The sequence below is a fragment of the Podarcis melisellensis genome (assembly GCF_964234715.1).
Source record: "Podarcis melisellensis genome assembly, chromosome: 7".
Classification (NCBI taxonomy): domain Eukaryota; kingdom Metazoa; phylum Chordata; class Lepidosauria; order Squamata; family Lacertidae; genus Podarcis; species Podarcis melisellensis.
The window spans coordinates 12333210-12356490 of record NC_138539.1 but is presented as its reverse complement, the minus strand read 5'-3'; the positions used below and the strand labels follow the sequence as shown (position 1 = coordinate 12356490).

The window sequence follows — 23281 nt, the reverse complement described above, 5'->3', positions numbered from 1 at the left end:
GAAATTAGCCAGGCTATCAGCCACTTGTGACCAAGTGAGGATGCCTGGACTCCAGGATGGCGTTTGACTTCACCACCATCTGGAAGATGCATGCCTGGGGAACCTTGGATCTGGGCTGCTTTCACACACTTAATTCCACAACATGTAGAATTTTGTCAGTTCTATTTTATCTGCACCGTCAGAATGAATTTCCGGAACCAAAATGCATTTTTTGAGCAGGAGCAGTCACCATTAAGAAAAAAGATACACACACACACACAAATATACATACAGTGGTACCTCTAGTTGCAGACACGATCCGTTCCAGGGTGCCATTCGCACCCCGAAAAGTCTGCAACTAGAGCGGTGCTTCTGCGCAAGTGTGGAGTGCGATAGAGCACTTCTGTGCATGCACGAAGCATGCAGAATGCTTCTGCGCATGTGCGCGGGTCAAAACCCGGAAGTATACACTTCCAGGTTTGCCGCGTTCGCAACCCGAAAATCTGCAACATTAAGCGAAACCAACAAGAGGCATGACTGTTTGACACACACACACACACAATGGTACCTCTTAATTCGTTCCGGAGGTCCATTCTTAACCTGAAACTGTTCTTAACCTGAAGCACCACTTTAGCTAATGGGGCCTCCTGCTGCCGCTGCACCGCCGGAGCACGATTTCTATTCTCATCCTGAAGCAAAGTTCTTAACCCGAGGTACTATTTCTGGGTTAGCGGAGTCTGTAACCTGAAGCGTATATGTAACCCGAGGTACCACTGTATATCTAGCTCAAGGTTGTCATCTGATCTAGCTAGATGTTTAACCCAGAATCAATCACAGTCATTTGAAAAACAAGACTTTGCCCCAAAATGGCATTCTGTTTTGGTGACTGCAACCTTGGTTTAAGGAGCCATTTGGAGCCTAGTTTATAAATCTGAGTTTCCAAGGTTTTCAGAGGTCCTGGGCCAGATACTGGCAGGTGAGATGGAAGCTCACTGGGTGATTTTGGGACAGTTACCAACTCCCACCACATCCCAGCTACGCCTCCTGGAATGCCTTGATATAAAAGGTAGCATGTTCATAGATTTATAAAGCTACAAGGCAAGCAGTCTGACTGGGTGGAATAAGGCCGTTTCTTATCTTCTTTTTAGCGCGAGAAAACCTCCTCAACTTGCATAAGGGGTGAGTTGACTTGCCATCAGAGACTTCTTCTGCCTATGGTATCTACAAGTCAAAGTGGCCGGATTGGATTTGCAATCTGAGATGCTTATCAAAGGGCTCTCCCAGTGAAGTTCCCCTAGACTGGATTAGCTTGACCTATGATGGAAGAACCCTCTTCTCAGTCCTTTAGGTGGATTGTATCAGGCGACCTCAGAGTTGACAGAGGTCTCTTCTCCACCCCAAGGTTGGGTGTTGCACAAGCTGCTAGGAGAAACCCGAACTTCGCTTGTTCCTCTTGAGTTTGCATCACGGGTAATCTGACCCCCCCAGCCCCAGATTGCAGTTCACTTGGTTGCAACATGCTTCAGAATGCAGAGATTATCTCCCAAATGTCTGCCCCTTTCAGGAATGCTGACCCTGAATGACGAGATCTTGCCCTTCCCCCCCTTTGCTGGCTTGTTCTCGTCTAGATTTGCGCAGTTCTACCTATCAGATCACTGTCAAAGGTTTCTTAGAGGAAGAGGCCTTTTCCCAGTAGTAGGACATCTGCGCTGCATGGAGAAGGTTTAATCCCCAATGACATCTCCAGGTAGGGCTGGGAATGTCCTGGGCAGGGAATCCTGGACCGCTCCTTCCAGTCGGTGTAGGAAACACTGACTGAACCAATGGTCTGGCTCTGTATAAAGCAGATTCCTCTGTTCCCTATTTTGGTAGGATGCTCATAAAGGTAAAGGGACCCCTGACCATTAGGTCCAGTCATGGCCGACTCTGGGGTTGCGGCGCTCATCTTGCTTTATTGGCCGAGGGAGCCGGCTTACAGCTTCCGGGTCATGTAGCCAGCATGACTAAGCCGCTTCTGGCGAACCAGAGCAGCGCACAGAAACGCTGTTTACCTTCCCTCCGGAGCGGTACCTATTTATCTACTTGCACTTTGACGTGCTTTTGAACTGCTAGGTGGGCAGGAGCTGGGACAGAGCAATGGGAGCTCACCCCTGAACCGCCAACCTTCTGATCGGCAAGCCCTAGGTTCAGTGGTTTAGACCACAGCGCCACCCTTACATCCACAACTAGACACCATCAATTGTGGTCTCTACACCCCGCCCCGCCCCCCCTTTGGCAACTCTTGCCTGTCAGATATAGACCACATGAGCTTTGTTAGTATTATTTAGGGAAGCTTTTAATATTTGATGAATCATTGTATTTTAATATTCTGCTGGAAGCCGCCCAGAGTGGCTGGGGAAGCCCAGCCAGATGGGTGGGGTATATATAATAAATTATTATTACTATTTAGACGGAGACCCTGCAAACATACAGAGATGGAGACCCTTTCCATACAGCTGTGCTGGCTGGGGGTGGATTCTCATCGTCCGAAACATCTGCAGGGCATCTGGTTGGGAAAGGCTTTGTTCCACGCAGAGCCTCATTTTGCCATTCCATCCTTTGAAAATGAAATGTTTCACATTGCATGCTTTCTGTTTTGCAATCAGAATAACCTTGCGAGGCCGGTCACTCTTGAATTAGTGCACTCAAGGGTTGCCGATGGGGAACTGAGGCTGGGAGAGAGCAACTTGCCCCCACCCACCCGAGAACGTGGAGCGGAAGTAATACTGAACTTGGGTTGGATGATTCCAGCTTCTGCATTCGCATGGATTGCACAATTGGCCTAGCAAAAATGTCATTCCTGGCTCCCTGGCTCGCTCTCTCTCTGCAGTAAGTAATTTGCAAACAGTACCGGGGACTTCCTATCCTAAAACTAGTTGTAATACGCCCAGCAACCTCACTAAAATGCTGGAGAGGGTGCACCTCCACAGGCACATACCTCCACATGTGGTGGGAGTGCCCCAAAATCCAACTATTCTGGACAACAGCCATACAAGAAATATGTAAAATAACTAAGCAAGTATTATACATCACCCCAAAACTGGCAAACATCTTCCAAGACAATAATGCCCACTTACACCACAAAGAACTCATAACTCACCTACTTTCAGCAGCCAGAAACACCATAACCAGACACTGGAGAGACCTGTCAGGAGTAAGCATGGACCAATGGTACCAAATAGTATGGGAAACAGCCCTACTAGAAAAAAGTAACCAATAAATTGAAACTGACATGGGGACAAACAGAAGAAGACGTCTTCACCCCGGTATGGTTCCCCTTTATCGCGTACACAGCCCAACAAGACAATGACAATAATCCACCAACAGCATACAAATCAATATGGCTAACCTGATCCAAAACACCCACCCGCCCCACTCACACATGAAAACGAAGATCACCACAGCCAACCACAAATGAACAACCACATCTAGGGCCAACCCCAACCTCTCTCACCACCAAAGGAACACAAGTGAACAGCAGAGAACCGGCACGAGTAACGCTGACACCAAACCCTACATACATTAAGCAAAATAGAAACATCGCCACCCGACCCCACCCATCTTCCCCCCCTCCACCCCTTTTCTTCCTAATGTCTCAACAAATGAAACTGATTTGTAAAAATGTTACGTGGAAAAAATACGAGAGACATTACACATACTTCTGTAAATCAAGTTACAGATAGGTAGCCGTGTTGGTCTGCCATAGTCAAAACAAAAAAAATTCCTTCCAGTAGCACCTTAAAGACCAACTAAGTTAGTTCTTGGTATGAGCTTTCGTGTGCGTGCACACTTCTTCAGATACATCTGTGTATCTGAAAAAGTGTGCATGCACACGAAAGCTCATACCAAGAACTAACTTAGTTGGTCTTTAAGGTGCTACTGGAAGGAATTTTTTTTGTTCTGTAAATCAAGAAAATCTTTAATAATAATAATAATAATAATAATAATAATAATAATAATAAAACAGTACCGGGGACTTCCTATCCTCTCTGGAGGATGATTTTCCTGGTTCCATAATGAAACACAGAGAGAAGAGCGAGCTGATGGCGATCAGCAAAACGTCTCGGGATAATTTGTTGAGGGGTGGAGGGTGTGTTGGGGTGTAATCTGAGGACAGCGGCCTCCTCTCGAGGAGTTACATAACTCGCTTTCCATTTTGGCCGCTCTCTCCCGGCGAGGAACAGTCCCATCTTCCCCTGAAACCCAGCATGCCAGACCTCATCAATTACAGATGCATTGTTGCCCCTTGGGAATAATAAAACCCAATAGCGGAGCAAACGAGCCGATTTTGCTCTCTGGCAGAGACGCCTCTCCAGCCTCCTCTGCACTTTCCCCCGGTTCCTGACTGAGTGCCAACATTGGGCCTGAAACTGGAATCTCATTCTTCCATCCCAGGAGCCTCCGTCTCCTTCAAACAGCCCCGGCTTATCGGCGTGCGTTTGGAACGCGGTGCCAGCTACACGGGTGTTTGGAGATTAAAAATAAATAGGAGACAATGGCACTTCCCCTTGGCTGCGATTTATCACTTAATAACAAGAGGGTTACTCATTTCCTCTGGAAAGTGTCTCTAAAAGTTTTGGAGAAGTGGTGCTGCTCTTGAGTTTCTCTCCCTGCTTCCTTATTTATTTTGTTACAATGATTCTTGCCTAAATCATGCCTCCTTTTATTTGTTTGAATCCCTCTTTTCGTGTAGGGGAGTTGCTGGAGATCTCTTATCCTTAAATCCTTCTCAGCTCAGGCTTGTATCAGTGGCTACAGGCTCCCTTTATGTCATGGTAGCTGTTTTCAGCGCACCCCCCCAAAAAAAACCTTCTGCAGTTACATAGGACTTGCAGCTATCTGATATCAGGAAATGTTTGATTAGGTGACTCATAGCTGTAGCTGGAACATCAGAGAGAGAGTTGTGACAACCTGAGGCATCCCTGGCATGTTGATTGAACTTTCTCCCTTCTAAAAAAACTGGATTGACTCCTCCCCGTGGAGGAATATCAGTGTCCTTCTTTCCTTATCAGAAGCCCCAGAGAATCACGTTTCCCCCCCCCCCCATTCTGTCATTCCCTGATAGGATTCCCTGCGAAGAGGCCAGACTTCATTGCCATGGGCCATGAAAGGAACCTTTTGTAGCTGAAAGCAGCAGCCCTTTTCCTTTTCTTCCTTTGCATATGCTCCTTAACGCCAACATGGTTTTGTTTTCTTAAATCACATCATTCAGATGTACTCAGAGAACCTTTCTGAAGGAAAGAGACATTTGCAAAGGGGAGGTCAGGAATCTTCCCACCTGAGTTTCTAGGAATAATAGAGTGTGGGTGACTTTGCTCAGCAGGGGTAGTCAATATTGTGCCCTCCCAATCGTAGAATTGTTGAGTTCGAAGGGATAATAATAATAATAATAATAATAATAATAATAATTATTTTTAAAAATATATATTTATACCCGGGCTCAGGGTGGCGAACAGCAAATTTAAAACACTTAATTATGAAAGCAGCATAAAATACAGTATAAAAACATGTATAACCATAAAATTCAAAATTCAATTTAGGGGAAATAAGCATTAGATAATCCCCAGGGCTAGCTGGCTGAATTGGTCCTACTTGGGCCAGCGAGGAGGCCAGGGAAGAATTAGCTGTGGGGTCTCAGAGCGGGTGGTCTTCATAAAAGGGGAGGGGGAGGGAAGAGAAGAGAAGAGAAATAAAAGTTCAGGCTGAATTCATATTAAAGGCCAGGCAGAATAGCTCTGTCTTACAGGCCCGACAGAAGGAGGTTAAATCCTGCAGGGCCCTAGTCTCATGGGAGAGAGCATTCCACCAGGTCGGAGCCATCACTGAGAAGGCCCTGGCCCTGGTGGAGGATAGTCTGACTTCCATAGGGCCCGGGACCTCTAAACTATGGTTATTCATGGACCTTAAGGTCCTCTGAGGGTCATCTAGTCCAGGCTTCCTCAAAATTGGCCCTCCAGATGTTTCAAGACTACAATTCCCATCATCCCTGACCACTGGTCCTGCTAGCTAGGGATCATGCAAGTTGTGGGCTAGAAACATCTGAGCTACTCATAATCCTAGAATTGTGGAGTTGGAAGGGACCATGAGAGACACCTAATCTAACCTTTGCAATGCACGAATCTTTTGCCTAACATGGGACTCGAACTCATGACTCATGCTCTGCCAACTGAGCTATCCTAGCCGCATCATGTAGGACTACAACTCTCCTCAGCTGCAGCCAGCATGGGCAATGGTTGAGCATCATGGGAGTTGCAGTCCAACAATATTGGACGGACCATTTAAGCCACTCCTCTGTTCTGCCTCCTTTAGGGGAGACCAGAAGTTCCGCTTGCAGCCGCAGGAAGCGGTGGGGGAACTGAGTGCGAACCACGACGACAGTGGTCTTGAAAGCTGTCTTCTGTGGGAGCTCTGCAGTTCCTCCACGAGATGGTCAGTCGCTGCGAGCAAGCTTCCATGAAACGCTGTTTGTCTGTCTTCTCCTGCAAAGTGCATTCACCCAAGAATTTGAGGTAGTCCTGGATGCTGTTAATGTGGCACAATTTGCGCTGATTCCCACCCCCAGACTACCGGCACAGTGCCCACATGTGTTTGCTGACTAGGTTGAGGAACTCAATGGCAGAGAGTCCTTCCTTTGCAGATGGGTGGGATATAAATAATAAAATTATCCGTTTTTGTTACTATGCAGAAGGTCCCAGGTAGGGCTGGGAAACCCTGCCTGTCTGAAAACCCTGGTGCTGGTCACTTTAGACAGTACTGAGCTGGATGAACTAATGCTTTGGTTCATCGGAAGGTGGATTCCTGCATACATTACAAAACTCATTGCACGCTCTTCCCAGCCTCTTTGAGGGTGTGCCTTCATTGACTTCCACTGTGGTGGCAATCAAATTCTGGACTTTTATTGAGTCTTCAGATATTGTGTAGTTTTGCTGGGTGAAGTCCCAAGTTCCTCCACATTCAGGTGGTGTTCCATTGAAATTGAACAGGAGGGGCTCATCCATCTCCAAAGGACCATGCCCACCATCTAATTGTTCTCAGAATATCCCATGATCCTTTTGCTCTGCTGAGTGGCAGCATTGCTGTGGCTCTAGGAAATTTCTGGCTTGGACAACTTGATGATTTAAGTCCGCTTTTCCCCGATGTTGCTATTGTTGTGGGCTGTTTTCCTTTTTTTAATTCGGCAATAAAACGGCCCTGTTTATCTGGCCTTTTGTAGCAACAGGATGCCTGCAGGGAAAAGCCAGTGTGTTGAAAAATCTGAGGCCAGAACACAGCTTGCTTCTCTCTCTCTCCCTTCCCCCCCTATTTTTGCACAATACTTAAATCACTTGCATAGCACTGACTTCTTATATTATGCAAGTATTGGTGAATCTTTTTGTGAAATTGTACATCTATCATAGAACATAGAATTGTAGAATTGGAAGGGACAACAAGAGTCAATCTAGTCCAACCCCTTCCATGCAGGAATCTCAGCTAAAGCATCCATGACAGCTGGCCGTGGTTGCTTTAAAGAAGTTGCTGTGTTGTCAAATCCTTCCAAATTGTGGTCAATCCTACCTATAATAATTTAATAATAATAGTTTATTATTTATACCCCAGCCATTCTGGGCAGCTTCCAACAAAATATTAAAATACAGCAAACATTAAAAGCTTCCCTCTTCTGAAGTCTGGTAATGGTTCTCTTTGACATCTGGTGGGAGGGCGTTCCACAGGACGGGAGCCACTACCGAGAAGGCCCTCTGCCTGGTTCCCTGTAACCTGGCTTCTTGCAGTGAGGGAACCACCAGAAGGCCCTCAGCGCTGGAATGATGGGGGTGGAGATGTTCCTTCAGATATACTGGACCGAGACCGTTTAGGGCTTTAAAGGTCAGCCCCAACACTTTGAATTGTGCTCGGAAATGTTCTGGGAGCCAATGTAGGTCTTTCAAGACCTGTGTTATGTGGTCTCGGTAGCCGCTCCCAGTCACCAGTCTAGCTGCCACATTCTGGATTAATTGCAGTTTCCGGGTCACCTTCAAAGGTAGCCCCACGTAGAGCGCATTGCAGTAGTCCAAGTGGGAGATAACCAGAGCATGCACCACTCTGGCAAGGCAGTCCGCAGGCAGGTAGGGTCTCAGCCTGCGTACCAGATGGAGCTGGTAGACAGCTGCCCTGAACACAGAATTGACCTGCGCCTCCATGGACAGCTGTGAGTCCAGAATGATTCCCAGGCTTGCGCACCTGGTCCTTCAGGGGCACAGTTACCCCATTCAGGACCAGGGAGTCCTCCACACCTGCCCGCCTCCTGTCCCCTCAAAACAGTACTTCTGTCTTGTCAGGATTCAACCTATGATCTATTGAAAAGATAAACAAACCTATCTTTCACCTGTAGTTCATGGAATTGAGATGGGTCATGGCTTAGGTTTCTGCCGACCCACTAAACTGTGGTTAACCTGAAGCGGAAGCGTCATTCCCTCCTTGCAGCCAGAGCCTTGCCCTTGCAACCCTAAACCGTGGCTAGGCATGACAACCAGCGTGGCACGCATTGTATCTCCCGCTTCAATGGGGAGAGGAAGAAATCCCTGTTCCGAAAGTTTGGGAAGCGAATGTCTAGCCGTCAGATTGAAGCTGAACGTTCTTCCTGCGGCAGCGGCAGGAGATCAGAGAAAAGGGATTAGCTTTCCTTGACGCAAAGGTAGCTGAGTCATAGGGCATCACCTCCTCCCCAAACCGAGGACCCACGGTGACAGGTGGATCCGCCGGAGGAGCTTAGCGCCTCGCCCCTGGCTACTTCTGTTCCATTTTCCTCCACCTGCTTATCTGTGCGGCGTGAGAAATTACACAGCGCCGGTGGTGCGTTTGCAGCAGCAGGGAAAGTGGCAAAGTACCTTTGCCAGTAAACACTTGACAAGCCTTTGTGCGTCAGCCCTCGTGCTCTCTGCCCCGGTTTCTCAATAACAAGCAAGATGACCTAGCTCTGTCAGTATTTGTGTGCGAGGGGAGAGAGAGCTGTTGTCTGTTTTCTCCCCGTTCAAGATCAGTTTGCTACTCCTGCCTTCCCCCGGACCTGTAAATTTAGCCTCATGTTTTTTGGCTGCCGGTCTCGCTACAGCTGCGAATTGATTCCCGCCCGCTCTTGAGTCTTTTCCCTGCTTTCCTCCCTTTCTCCATCACTTTAAGTCGCCTGTAATCGACTTTGGCTGACGTCCCGGAGCTGAGAACTAGGCACACACACACACACATACAGACACAGACTGGAAAGGGCAGCGCGAGACTTTTAAACCATAAAGCTGAGTTCTGTCTGCGCTATGGTGGGAGGAGAAATTCAAATGGATTTATTATTTCTCTTTGCTTGGAGATTACGGGAAGTTTGCACACTCTTCCGTGACTTTTGTCTGGAAAATCTGGACAGCTGCTGCCAGTCAGTGTAGGCAGTATTTAAACTTGATGGGTACCAGCAGTCTGACTCATTATAAGGCAGCTTCCTATGTGCTATGTTGCGTTTCTCCAAGACCCCTAAAAATCTGGAGGCTGCTTGCCTTTCCATGTGGTACTGTAGCATTAATAATAATAATAATAATAATAATAATAATAATAATAATAATAATTAATAAGTACCCTGCCCACTTGACTAGGTTGCTCCAGCCACTCTGGGAAGTTTCCAACATATATAAATTTATGGGACCTCCTCTCCTGGTATGCCCCGCAGAGGACCTTAAGGTCCATGAATAATCATAGTTTAGAGGTCCTGGGCCCTAAGGAAGTCAGATTATCCTCCACCAGGGCCAGGGCCTTCTCAGTGATGGCTCTGACCTGGTGGAATGTTCTGTCCCATGAAACCAGGGCCCTGCAGGATTTAATTTCCTTCCGCAGGGCCTGTAAGACAGAGCTATTTCACCTGGCTTTCAATTTGAACTTAGCCTGATCTTTTATTCCCCTTCCCTTCCCTCCCCCTCCCCTTTTTATGAAGATTACCTGCTCTGGGATCCCACAGCTAATTCTCCCCTGATCTCCTCGCTGGCCCAAATAGGACTAATTTAGCCAGCTAGCCCTGGTGATCATCTAATGTTTATTGGATGGATTTCCCCCCTAAATTGATTTTTGAATTCTGAATTTATTGTTATTCACATTTTATACTGTATTTTATGCTGTTTTGTTGCATCAGTTAAGTGTTTTAAATTTGTTATTAGCCGTCCTGAGCCCGGTTTTCTGAACCGGGAAGGGTGGCGTATAAATAAAAAATTATTATTACTATTATTAAGACATAATAAAACATTAACACGTTAAAAGGCTTCCTTATATTCTTCCTAGCCCAGGATGGTCCACTTTTGACTGATGGCTGGTTGCCTAGGGAGACAAGCAGAGGATCTCTCCATCCTTTCACCTGGATGAGCTCAGCGTTAGAGCACCTGCTTTGCATCCAGAAGGACACAGGTGCTGCCCTGGGCATCTCCACAGGTAGGGATGGGGACAACCTGCCTGAAGCCCTGGAGAGATGCTCTATCAGTCAGTATGGACATTTCTGGACTAGTTGGACTCTGCATAAAGCAGCTGTCTCTGTGTACCTACAAGGGCATGTTGTAGCTCACTTCCTTTCAAGGGAACAAGTGCCGTGTGATGGTTATGGTGGTGGGCTGGGACTTGGAGGTCTGGGGTTCAAATCTCCCAGTCAGCCATAGAATTGTAGATTTAGAAGGGACTATTCCGCAATGTAGGGTGTCCTTGAGCCAATCGCTGTTTCATAGCCTATCCTGCGGGTTAGCCAGGCTTGTTGTAATGACAAAATGGGGAGGGGGAGACCCTTGTCTGCCACCTTCAGCTTCTCAGGGGGGAGGCGGAATGCGAAATAAAGAGATGATAGATAGATAGATAGATGATAGATAGATAGATAGGTAGATATAGACCATTCTGCCTCACATGTTGTGCTTGGGAATGTTCTCTCCTGTGCAGTAAACTCCATGCTCTGAGTTTCAGATCCTTGGTTGTCATATTTTTCTGCTTTTTTTAGTGGGGCGGAGGCTGTTGAAGTCACCACCGTGTGGCCTAGTGGTTAGAGCGTCGGCCTAGGACAGGGGCCAGCAAACATTTTCAGCAGGAGGCCGGTCCACTGTCCCTCAGACCTTGTGGGGGGCAGACTATATTTTTTTTGGGGGGGGGTGAACGAATTCCTATGCCCCACAAATAACCCAGAGATGCATTTTAAATAAAAAGACACATTCTACTCATGTAAAAATACGCTGATTCCCGGACCGTCCGCAGGCCGGATTTAGAAGCCAGTTGGGCTGGATCCGGCCCGCTGGCCTTAGTTTGCCTACCCATGGCCTAGGACCTGGGAGACCAGGGTTCAAATCGCCGCTTGGCCACTTGATTTGACCCCGGGACAGTCATTTACTCTCAGCCTAACCTACCTTGCAAGGTTGTTTTGAGGGTAACATGGAGGGGGGGCAGAGAATTGTGTAAAGCACCACAAGCTTCTTGGAAAAGGAAAGGTGGGGTACAAATGTGAAAAAAAGAATGCCAGATATGTGCCAAAGTGCGATTGCTTTGTACTTCTGAGTAGCCGGGAAGAACTGTAACCACATTGGAATTCAGGTCCTCTTTTTCAATGACTCTCCCTCAGACCTTTCCATTCGTTTTGTGCTGGGCTCATCTCCCTAGCTCATTCCAGGGTTGTGGTTCGTGGAGAGAAATAACCTCATTGTTTTGATACCTCCCTCAGTGGGGTGAATCAGCAAAGCAGAGAAAAATATTGCTATGGCTCTCTCCCCTCTCTCTGTGTAACCACGAAGCAATAATACAGCAACTTGCTTTTTAAAATTGCAACGAAACACGGCTGAAAGTTAGCATGTGTCATGCCCCTGGAGAGACGGGAGAGGGGCTGTTCTGCTTCTAGAGTTACTAAGCACTTACGGTAAAAAATCTCCTCATCATCCTGAATCCCTTCCAAAGCTCCAAACTCTCTTTTTCGCCCATGGGGAACTGGCAAACCGGCTGTTGCTGCTGCGTCACTCGGATTTCTTCCCCTTTCGCCACGCCGTTTGGGAAATGTGGTCTCTCAAGGAAATGCAGTGTGTTGTCTTAGTGCGAATAGCAAGAGATTGCTCTTATGTAATCCTGCCGTTCATTTGATTCCAGCCTGCTTGGCGAAGAGGAAAAACATTGCGATGTGATCTAATGAAGTCGTAGTCCACAAAAGGGTGTGCCGCAGGGCAGTGTTGTTAATAATAATAATAATAATAATAATAATAATAATAATAATAATCCCTGCCCATCTGGCTGGGTTTCCCCAGCCACTCTGGGCAGCTTATAGCATATATGGAAACATAACAAAGCCTTAAACATTAAAAACTTCCCTAAACAGAGCTGCCTTCAGATATCTTCTAAAAGTCAGGTAGTTCTTTATTTCCTTAACATCTGATGGAAGGGTGTTCCACAGGGCGGGCGTCACCACCGAAAAGGCCCTCTGCCTGGTTGTCTGTAACCTCGCAATGAGGGAACCTCCAGAAGGCCCTCGGAGCTGGACCTCAGTTTCTGGGATGAACAATGGGGGTGGAGATGCTCCTTCAGGTATACAGGACCAAGGCCGTTCTGCGAGAAGCCAAGTTACAGGGAACCAGGCAGAGGGCCTTCTCGGTAGTGGCACCTGCCCTGTGGAATGCCCTCCCACCAGATGTCAAAGAGAACAACAACTACCAGACTTTTAGAAGACATCTGAAGGCATCCCTGTTTAGGGAAGCTTTTAATGTTTAACAAACCACTGTATTTTAATACTTTGTTGGAAGCCGCCCAGAGTGGCTGGGGATGGCAAAGGTAGGCGGGTTACCCACCTTTAATTTAGATTAATTGTTTAATTAAGAAATTAGTTAATTGAGTTAATTAATTAATTAAGCGATTTTTAAAAGGGTCAGTTGATCACCTGCCACTTGCGCTGCTAGCTGTCTCAGCTCTGGAAGCATATAGAAGCCTCTTGCAATTCGGCAGCCATCCAAAAAGGATATGTTATATCTCCCTGTTATATCTCAGACTCTGGCCAGAAATAGAACGTGAGCTATTGTTAATATAAGGGGTCAGTGAGCCTCATGGCGAGCCTTAAAATAGATATTTGCTAAAGATTCTTCAGAAGGAGAAGGGGGCAGGGTGGAATCCTGCATCTAGACCCTTTATTTTGACAGTACACAGCATCAGATTCAACCGCTTGCATTTCCAGATAAACGTGCAGTCCCAGTCATTTCTGTCAAGGCTGTACCTGGAAAAAAAAACTCCCCACGAGGGAGGGAGTGTGCTGCATCTCTTTGATTGTAATAGGCTGCAGAAGCATTGCCTCAATTATCATAGAATTGTAGAGTTAGAAAGGACCGATCTAGTCCAACCCCCTGCCCAACGTGGGGTTCAAACCCACGACCCTGTGGTTATAGAGTCTCACACTCTACCCACTGGGCTACCCCAGAATTAATTCCAGTTGTTCCCTTAAGTGGGGAGAGCTCTCCCCCTTTCCACATTTTGTCATTGGAATGAATGCAATAAATTGGCATCTGTAATTGGCCTGGCGAACAAGTTACTAGCCTATTTGCTCAGAGAGAGAGAGAGACCGTAGCTCAGAGCGTCTACCTTGTATGTCGAAGGCCGGCAGGTTCGATCCCCGATAATTCAAGGTAGGGCTGGGAGAAACCCCTGCCCAGAACCCTGGAGGGCTGCTGCCAATCAGTGCAGACAGAGCTGAGCTCAATGGACACAGTGCTCCAGCTCTGCACGGGGCATCACCTTCCTAGGTTCTTGTGCAGGGCTAGGGACTTGTGCATTATGTGCTTGCGCAACTGTGCTGTTACCCACCTGGCTAGGGTCTGGGAAGCAGCCACAGAAGTAAGAAATGGACGATGTGTTGGTGTGACAAAAGGTGTATAGGCTCAGTCACTGGAGGGTACCGGCTTGGGTTTGTTTCACACGTCTCAAAGAATTGTTGGGATCCCATTGGGCCTCCATGTCTTTTCATTTGCAGCTGTTCTGGAGAGAAACGACAGCAGGACAGCTTGGATTTCGTGCTCTGAAAGTCCCCAGTTTCCCACAAAGCTGGGACCAGCTTGGAGTATATTAGATGGTTGGCGGCAAATCTCTCTTTACGCCTTCCAGGAATTGATGGTTGCCTTGACTTAAAAGACTCTTGATATGCTGCTGGCATGTGTGTGTGTGTGTTTTAAATAAACAACCACATTTTCCATCCTTCTGGCAGGTCAGATCTGCATCTGCCACAATTTCATTTTTCTCTCCATCTTATTTGCATGATGAGTCTGTCAGCATTTCAGACCCTCCTCTATAAAGAGACATTTGACATTTGACTATTTTTCTTGAAGCTGGGCAGCCCCTGTGGCTGGAAACTACCGATGAGGGAATCCCCCCCAGATTTTTCTCCTTCTGCAAGAGAGCCTCTGACCAGTCGAAGGGAATTCTGCAAGCTGTGAAAATAAATCCAGCTTGCATGCATTTAATTTTTGTTTTGTTTTAAAAAATCAACTTTTTATTGTGCAGCCAAAGGTCCGAATATCAAGGCTTTCACCTCCAGTGGTGATTTTGAATTGTTTGTGACCTTGTAGAATGATTCTGACATCTCCACATTTCCTGGGGATGCAGTCCAGTCCTCACTTGGTTTCCTCTTTAAATTGCGTCTTCATCACTTTACCAAGGCTCACTCACAGGTAGTTGCAGACCTGAAGATATTGCGATGGGATGTGGGCATCGGTATGTCAGTCTTTAATGAGAGGGGCGATTGAAAACCCTGAGCTTCTGATTCCGACAACCGAAGTTTATCAAGCTGCAGAGCAAACTTCCATCCACCGCACCGGTAAATTCTAAACCTATACGATTTAACAAGTTACCTCTTGCAAGAACTTATATTCAGCTCTAGAGGCCTATGTTTAACCAAAAGGAAAACCAGCACAACCATTCAGCGATTGCTTTGTTTTTAAAATGGAATCAGACTTGACGACTGCTCATAAATCCTGGGAGGTTTAATTCTCTCGTTTTTCAGCAGTAGTAACTTGCATTAAAGACCAATGTTTACTTAAAAACATGAGGCTGAGGCTACAGTCATAACACACACAGAGATGCTGAAAGCCATTGCGTTTCTCTGTGTTATGATGCAGCACAGATTCCACGCCATCAACTTGAAGGATTACTGCCGCTGATGGGCTGGTCCTCTGCCTGACCTCCAAGCCCCCAAATGGGGTGTTTCTTGTGGCAGGGATAGGGGTGGATCCTTTGGACCCCCAAAGTCAGCCTTCAGCATTCCATCTGGGGTTCCCAGGTGTGCTTGGACTACAACTCCCATCAACCCTGATGTCTGACTGATTTGGCTGGGGATTATGGGAGTCGTGATCAGCGTTTGAAAATTCGCCAGGCCCATTGTGCAGCTGGCTATTGGCCCTTTGCAACCACCGTTCGAAATTAGCCAGCTGCTAGGGGCATTTTGCACCGGGGGCTCAGCTATTTGCGACCAAGGTGGGGATGACTAGGCGCCAGGATGGACCCTAACATCTCTACCATCTGGAGATGCATACCTGGAGATCCTCGAATGTTTTCACACACTAGCAACGCATCCTATATATGCCAATATATATGCAGACTTTCTCTGGATAAAGTGATTTTTCTTCTTTTAAGTTCTCAAAGTTCTTAACCTAGCTCTGGGTTGTCATCTGAACTAGCCAGATGTTAACTGAGAATCAGTCACAGTCAGTCCACCATTTGAAAAATGAGACTAGAGCCATCTTGCCTCCAAATGGCAGCTAGATACAGTGGAACCTCAGAAGTCTAACGTAATCAGTTCCGGAAGAATGTTCGACTTGCGAAACGTTCGAATTCCGAGGCGTGGCTTATATCGATTGGCTGACAGCTAGGCCTTTTGGAGATCAGAAGTCACGTCGGACATTCGGGTTCCGAGGACTGTTCGAAAACTGGAACACTTACTTCCGGGTCTTCGATGTTTGGGAGCCGAAACATTTGGGAATGGAGCTGTTTGAGAACTGAGGTTACACTGTACAGTCATACCTCGGGTTAAAGTAGCTTCGGGTTAAGCGTTATTGAGTTGCGCTCCACGGCAACCGAGAAGTAATGGAACGTGTTACTTCCGGGTTTCGCCGCTCACACATGCGCAGACACTCAAAATGATGTCACACGCAGATGCGGCGAATCGCAACCCGCGCATGCACAGACGCGGGTTACGTTCGCTTCAGGATGCGAACGGGGCTCTGGAACGGTTCCCGTTCACATCCAGAGGTAGCACTGTATTCTGTTTTGGCGGCTGCAACCTTGGTTTAAGGCGCCATTTGGAGCCTAGCTCATAAATCTGAGTTTCTAACACTGATCGTGGCAACTGCAACCTTGGTTTACGATGCCGTTTGGCGCCTAACTTATACACCCGAGTTTCTAACCCTGCAAATATCCCTAGACTCTCTAGAAGCATGCATTCTTCCTAGATAGCAATGAGAACGACACAGGTGTCGGCCGTCGTTGCAGCAATATGCCTTCTATTTTGGGCAGCTCTCAAGCTGTTCTTTGCTGATGCTGCCGGCCTTTTTCGAGGAGCCTGCTGGGCTGTTGGAGCCTCGGCAGCTCAGCTAAGTGGGTCAGCGGCCCTGGGCACCTTGTTAGTTGCTTGACTCGGCAGCGATGCTGTTTGTTTGCTTGCTTCTCGATGGGCTTATTCAAATGCGTTTGCTGCTGAGGTGGTTCTCTGCAGCAAGGCACACACCACGGTCCCTGAGCGATGGGGAGGCAGCCTCTGGCGCTGTTCTCCATTCCAATTGTGCAGGCTATGCCAGTCGCCTTGGCAAAGGTGTTTCCATCCTCCCCCTGAATTGGCCCGTGATGCCATCTGCACAATTAAACCAGTGAAGGCGGTGAAGGTCCTGTGTGAGTGCCTGGAGGCGGTTGGAGGATGGATGGCGGCTAACAGATTGAGGTTGAATCCTGACAAGACAGAAGTACAGTGGTACCTTGGGTTAAAAACTTAATTCGTTCTGGAGGTCTGTTCTTAACCTGAAGCGCCACTTTAGCTAAAGGGACCTCCTGCTGTCGCCGCGCCGCCGAAGCATGATTTCTGTTCTCCTCTCATCTTAACCCGAGGTAATATTTCTAGGTTAGCCGAGTCTGTAACCTGAAGCGCCTGTAACCTGAAGCGTATGTAACCCAAGGTACCACTGTACTGTTTTGGGGGGACAGGGGGCGGGTGTGGAGGACTCCCTGGTCCTGAATGGGGTAACTGTGCCCCTGAAGGACCAGGTGCGCAGCCTGGGAGTCATTTTGGACTCACAGCTGTCCATGAAGGCACAGGTCAATTCTGTGTCCAGCGCAGCTGTTTATCTGGTATGCAGGTTGAGACCCTACCTGTCCGTAGACTGTTTCACCAGAGTGGTGCATGCTCTAGTTATCTCCCACTTGGACTACTGCAATGCACTCTACGTGGGGCTACCTTTGAAGGTGACCCGGAAACTGCAATTAATCCAGAATGCAGCAGCTAGACTGGTGACTGGGAGTGGCCACCGAGACCACATAACACCGGTCCTGAGAGATCTGCATTGGCTCTCAGTATGTTTCCGAGCACATTTCAAAGTGTTGGTGCTGACCTTTAAAGCCCTAAACGTCCTGTCCAGTATACCTGAAGGATCTCCACCCCCGTCTCCACCCCCATCATTCAGCCCGGACACCGAGGTCCAGCGCCGAGGGCCTTCTGGCGGTTCCCTCATTGTGCGAAGTGAGGTTACAGAGAACCAGACAGAGGGCCTTCTCGGTAGTGGCGCCTTCCCTGTGGAACCCCCTCCCATCAGATGTCAAGGAAATAAGCAGCTATTTTATTTTTAAAAGACATCTGAAGGCAGGCCTGCTTAGGGAAGTTTTTAATATTTAATGCTGTATTGTTTTTAACACTCGATTGGGAGCCGCCCAGAGTGGCTGGGGAGGCTCAGCCAGATGGGCAGGGTATTTAATAATAAATTACTATTATTATATAAATTAATTTAAGCAGGGGATTTCCACTGGCAGCTTCACACTGGGCTATCCCAGCCTATGCTTGAGAAATCGCTTTGTGTAATTGGGTCGTGTGGCGGCATGTGATATTTGGAAGATATTAGGCTTGGCTCTTGCCCGTCTTTCTTCCCTCAGAGCGCTTGCGATGCCAGCATGCTTCTTTTGGCTTCAAGAACCCTTGTAACTGGATCCTTGTAGGTGCTGAGCCATGCTTGCAAGAACCGGATCAGGCCACCGGTTCCAGCAGCAGCCAGCCAGGTGCCACTGGGATTCAGGCAAGCAGCAGAAGGAAACAGCTCTTCCTTGACATCTGCTGTTGGCAAACTGGTGTCTACTGGTATTGAAAGACAGCGTTGCATAGTGGTTGGAGTGCCGAACTAGGTAAAAAAGGTAAAGGACACCTGGACGATCAAGTCCAGTCAAAGGCGACTATGGGGTTGCGGTACTCATCTCACTTTCAGGCTGAGGGAGCCGGCGTTGTCCACAGACAGCTTTCTGGGTCATGTGGCCAGCTAAACCGCTTCTGGTGCAATAGAACACAGTGACAGAAACCAGAGAGCATGGAAATGCTGTTTTCCTTCCCGCTGCAGTGATACCTATTTATCTACTTGCACTGGTGTGCTTTCGAACTACGAGATTGGCAGGAGCTGAGGCAGAGCAACGGGAGCTCACTCCATTGTGGGGAATCGAACTGCCGACCTTCTGATTGGCAAGTCCAAGAGGCTCAGTGGTTTAGACCACAGCACCACCCGTGTCCCATAAGTGCCGAAATAGGACCTTGGAGGCCAGGGTTTGAATCCTCATTCAGCCAAGAAGACTGCAGAAACTTTAAGTCAGCCTTTCTCAACCTGTGAGTCCCCAGATGTTGTTGAACTACAACTCCCATCACCCCTAGCTAGCAAGGCCAGAGCTCAGGGATGATGGGAGTTGTAGGCCAACAACATCTGGGGACCCACAGGTTGAGAACCGCTGCTTTAAGTGAGAGGGACCTCTTCAGGAAGGCAGAGCTTCAAGCAAGCTTTACTCTAAGGCTGACTGCTGCTGAAGCAACATCAGAGCTCTGATGGTATCCAGCCTGAACCCTGTGCAAATGCCTTGCCTCCAATGAGCTCAGTCCCTGCACCATAGCATTTTTTGGCCCTCTAGATGTTGCTGGGCTGCAACTCTTGTGGAACCATAGAGTTGGAAGGGTCCTGAGGGTCATCTAGTCCAACCCCCCTGCAGTGCAAGAATGTCAACTAGATCATACATGACAGATGGCCATCCAACCACTGCTTGAAAACCTCCAAGGAAGGAGAGACCACCACTTCTCAAGGGAGACCGTTCCACTGTCAAACTGTCTTACTGCCAGAAGTTCTTCCTGATGTTGAGTCCGAATGTCCCTTCTTGTCATTTGAAGCCATGGGTTCGAGTCCTACCTTCCAGATCAGGAGCAAACAAGCTTGTTCCCTCTGCCATGGGATGGCCCTTGAGATATTTGAAGATGGCCATCATGTCTCCCTTTGGTCTTCTCTTTTCCAGGCTAAACATACCCAGCTCCTTCAACCATTCATCATCAGGCTTGGTTACCAGATCCTTGGTCATCTTGGTCGCCCTCCTCTTCGCATGTTTCAGCTTGTTGATACGTTCCTTAAATTTCAGCATCATCACTTGGAAATTTTGTAGGGAGTTTTAAGGTGTAATTTCATGCCTTGAAATTTTGGGTGGTATCCTGGCATATGGTTCTTGGTGTTTCTAAGTTCTTCACTTGCTTCTGAAGCACAGATAAAATGAACATGCTTAGTTGGATCGCTATGCTACAAACTGATTTTTGTTTTCCAGGAAAAAAACAATCAGCTCAGAATTTTCTTGGAAACTCCAGATCAGGAGAAAACAAGCTTGTTCCCTCTTCTGTGTGACAGCTTTTGAGATATTTGAAGAAGGCTATCATATCTCCTTTCAGTCTCTTCCAGGCTAAACGTACCCAGCTCCTTCAATCATTCCTCATAAGGCTTGGTTTCCAGACCCTTTGTTGCCCCTTAACCTGCTTTGAGTACAGTGGTACCTCGGGTTAAGAACTTAATTCGTTCTGGAGGTCTGCTCTTAACATGAAACTGTTCTTAACCTGAAGCACCACTTTAGCTAATGGGGCCTCTTGCTGCTGCAGTGCCGCCACTGCACGATTTCTGTTCTCATCCTGAAGCAAAGTTCTTAACCCGAGGTAATATTTCTGGGTTAGTGGAGTCTGTAACCTGAAGCATCTGTAACCTGAAGCGTATGTAACCCAAGGTACCACTATACTTTCTAGCCCTTGGACCGGAGTGTTTGATAGAACGGGACAGAGAGAAGGAAAAGAGAAACAGTATGTGCTAGACCAGGAGTCAGCAAACCTTTTCAGCTGTGGGCCGGTCCACCGTCCCTCAGAGCATGTGGTGGGCCGGACTGTATTTTTTGGGGGAAATGAATGAATTCCTATGCTCCCCAAATAGCCCAGAGATTCATTTTAAATAAAAGCACACATTCTACTCATGTAAAAACATGCTGATTCCTGTACAGTCCGTGGGCCGGATTGAGAAGGTGATTGGGCTGCAAACAGCCCACGGGTCTAGGTTGCCTACCCCTGTGCTAGACCGACCCCAGACTACGGAAGCATTGCAGGAAACGTATTTGCAATGGGCTTTGCTCCACGAGTAAAGCGGAATGAAAAGGGACATCTCTCTTGTTCCCGAGCAACTAACCGGGACTCTGCTAGGAAGGCTGACCAGGAAGGTCTGTGGATAATAAATCACCTACTGACGTCTGGAGTGCATTGAACTTCCTTGCTCGAATCTCTGCCTTAGGTCCCTTTCACTATAATGGCCTTCTTGTGCACCTGTGCCGCCTTTTGTGACGGGCGATTGCTGGGTTTCTAAAGTGTGAATTGCTTTATTTATTTACGGGGGCTTTTGCAGAACCGGCGGCTTGCGTTTGGAACCAGATCTGACGCAGTGAAATAAAAGACGCCGAACGGCAGATCGGCAGATGCAGAGATGAATGCCAAGTGTGTGTGTAGGGAAAACACAACAGAAATCCCTTTCTTTCTTTCTTTCTTTCTTTCTTTCTTTCTTTCTTTCTTTCTTTCTTTCTTTCTTTCTTTCTTTCTTGTAGGCATTTCATTTTGGCAGCACTCTCTGAACTGTTGGGAGAATAGGGGCTCCTTCTTGCCTCTCTTTCTCTCTCCTCGGAGTAGAAAATGAGAAGGTTCTTCTTTTCCACGTCTTCTTTTAGGGTCGTTATTCGGTTTTGTTTTGTTTTACAAAGGTGCTGAGTGCCAGACCCCGTAGAGCCTACCAGGACTCTCTATGCCCTGCACCAAACTCACGGAGGAACCCTCTGCTAAGAAGAACCTTGGCATATACTCTCCCTTTTTTATGTAGTGCATCCTGCAGTCCTTAGTGAGTGTGCGCTCTGGAATCGCCAAAGTATTTTCATTAATTGCTGCCCTTAAGGACTAGAAACTTGGGTTTCTATTTTCTTCTTCTTGTTCCCTGGGATTGTGGATCATAGAATCATAGAACAGTAGGGACCCAGGGGTCATTCAGTCCAACCCACTGCAAAGCAGGAATCTTAGCTAAAGCATCCATGGCAGATGGCCATCGGGCCTCTGCTTAAAAACCTCCAAGGAAGGAGAGTCCACTGACGCCAGTGGGAGACTGTTCCGCTGTCGAACAACCCTTACCCCTAGAAAGTTCTCCCTGATGTTTAGTCGGAATCTCCTTTTTTGTAACTTGAAGTCATGGGTTCGAGTGCTACCCTCCAGAGCAAGGGAAAACAAGCTTTCTACATCTTCTAGGTGGCAGCCCTAGAGATATTTGAAGATGGCTATCATATCTCCTCTCAGTCTCCTCTTTTTCCAGGCGAAACATACCCATCTCCTTCAACTGCTCCTCCTCTTGGTCTCTCTCCTCTGCACAAAATGGAAGGTGATAAAAATAACATCCCTAAAATAACATCCCTTTGTCTAGTTGTCCCCCACCTCTCTTGCCCGGCCCATGTCTCCTGCCGGGGAGAACCGTCTATCAAAAACTTAACTCCCCCTAGCACCTACTCACTATGGGCCCTACTAAAGCAAACAGTCTAATTGGTCATCGTCTAAAAGATATTGAGCATCAGAACAACCTGGCCACTATAAGGAAATTCTGCCCTTGGTATGTCCAGTTTCCACCACTCCATTTTGATTCTCTGGCCTCATATCTGCACAAATTTGTTATCCCAAAATACAGACGCGCTTTTGCACTTGCAAGACTGGATGTTTTGCCATCTGTGGTCCTTGAGGGCCGATTCCAGAAGATCCCGCCTGAGAAACGTCTTTGCCCCTGTGGAGACAGTAGCACCGAAACAGCGGCACACGTCCTCCTGTCCTGTACTCTCTACAAAGACCTGAGGTACGAGATCATCACCCCACTCGTACTACCATATTTTTTGCACCATAACACTCACTTTTTTCCTCCTAGAAAGTAAGGGGAAATGTCTGTGTGTGTTATGGAGCGAATGCCTGCGGGTGGCAGGGGGGATCTGCTGCAGTCGTGAGCAGAGGATCCATGGTTCCCCTTCCTTCCCTCCTCCGTGGTTACAAAGCATGGATCCACATGGATCCTCAGGATTTTTGCATTGGGCTACTCCAAACTCACTGTCAGATCACATGTCTGTGGCCACAGCATGAACCACAAAAATCATATATCCACTATTTCGTTTAGAATATTTTTTTTCTTGTTTTCCTCCTCTAAAAACTACGTGCGTGTTATGGTCTGGTGCGTGTTATAGAGCGAAAAATACGGTAACCATGCCAGGACGCCCAACCACTGCCATAAGGTCCTTTCTTCTATCAGATCAAAACGAGCAGATAACAGCAAAGGTTGCTAGGTTCATAACAGGGCCAATCAGAATAAGGGCCACTAACTGACTGCTGATTCAGGACTTTAAATTGTGCTTTTATATCACATTTCCTTTTCTGCATATACTGTAATGTTTTACTGTTGCGGTAAAGGTAAAGGGACCCCTGACCATTAGGTCCAGTCGTGGCTGAATCTGGGGTTGCAGCGCTCATCTCGCTTTATTGGCCGAGGGAGCCGGCGTACAGCATGACTAAGCCGCTTCTGGTGAACCAGAGCAGCGCACGGAAATGCCGTTTACCTTTCCGCCGGAGTGGTACCTATTTATCTACTTGCACTTTGACGTGCTTTCGAAATGTTGCAAATAAAGTTTTATCTCTCTCTCTCCTGCTGGGACGAGGCAGGAAAACTCAGGATGTTCC

The 23281-nt window shown here is 47.5% G+C and overlaps 1 long non-coding RNA gene across 1 annotated transcript in view; it reads left to right on the top strand.

Moving 5' to 3' along the window:
- Window positions 1-20332, top strand: part of LOC309374235 — a 79965-nt gene extending 59633 nt beyond the window's left edge. Inside the window, exon 3 of the long non-coding RNA XR_014170433.1 lies at window positions 18208-20332. This is a non-coding gene — a long non-coding RNA (uncharacterized lncRNA). The remainder of the gene's footprint in view (window positions 1-18207) is intronic.
- Window positions 20333-23281: the final 2949 nt, after the last annotated feature.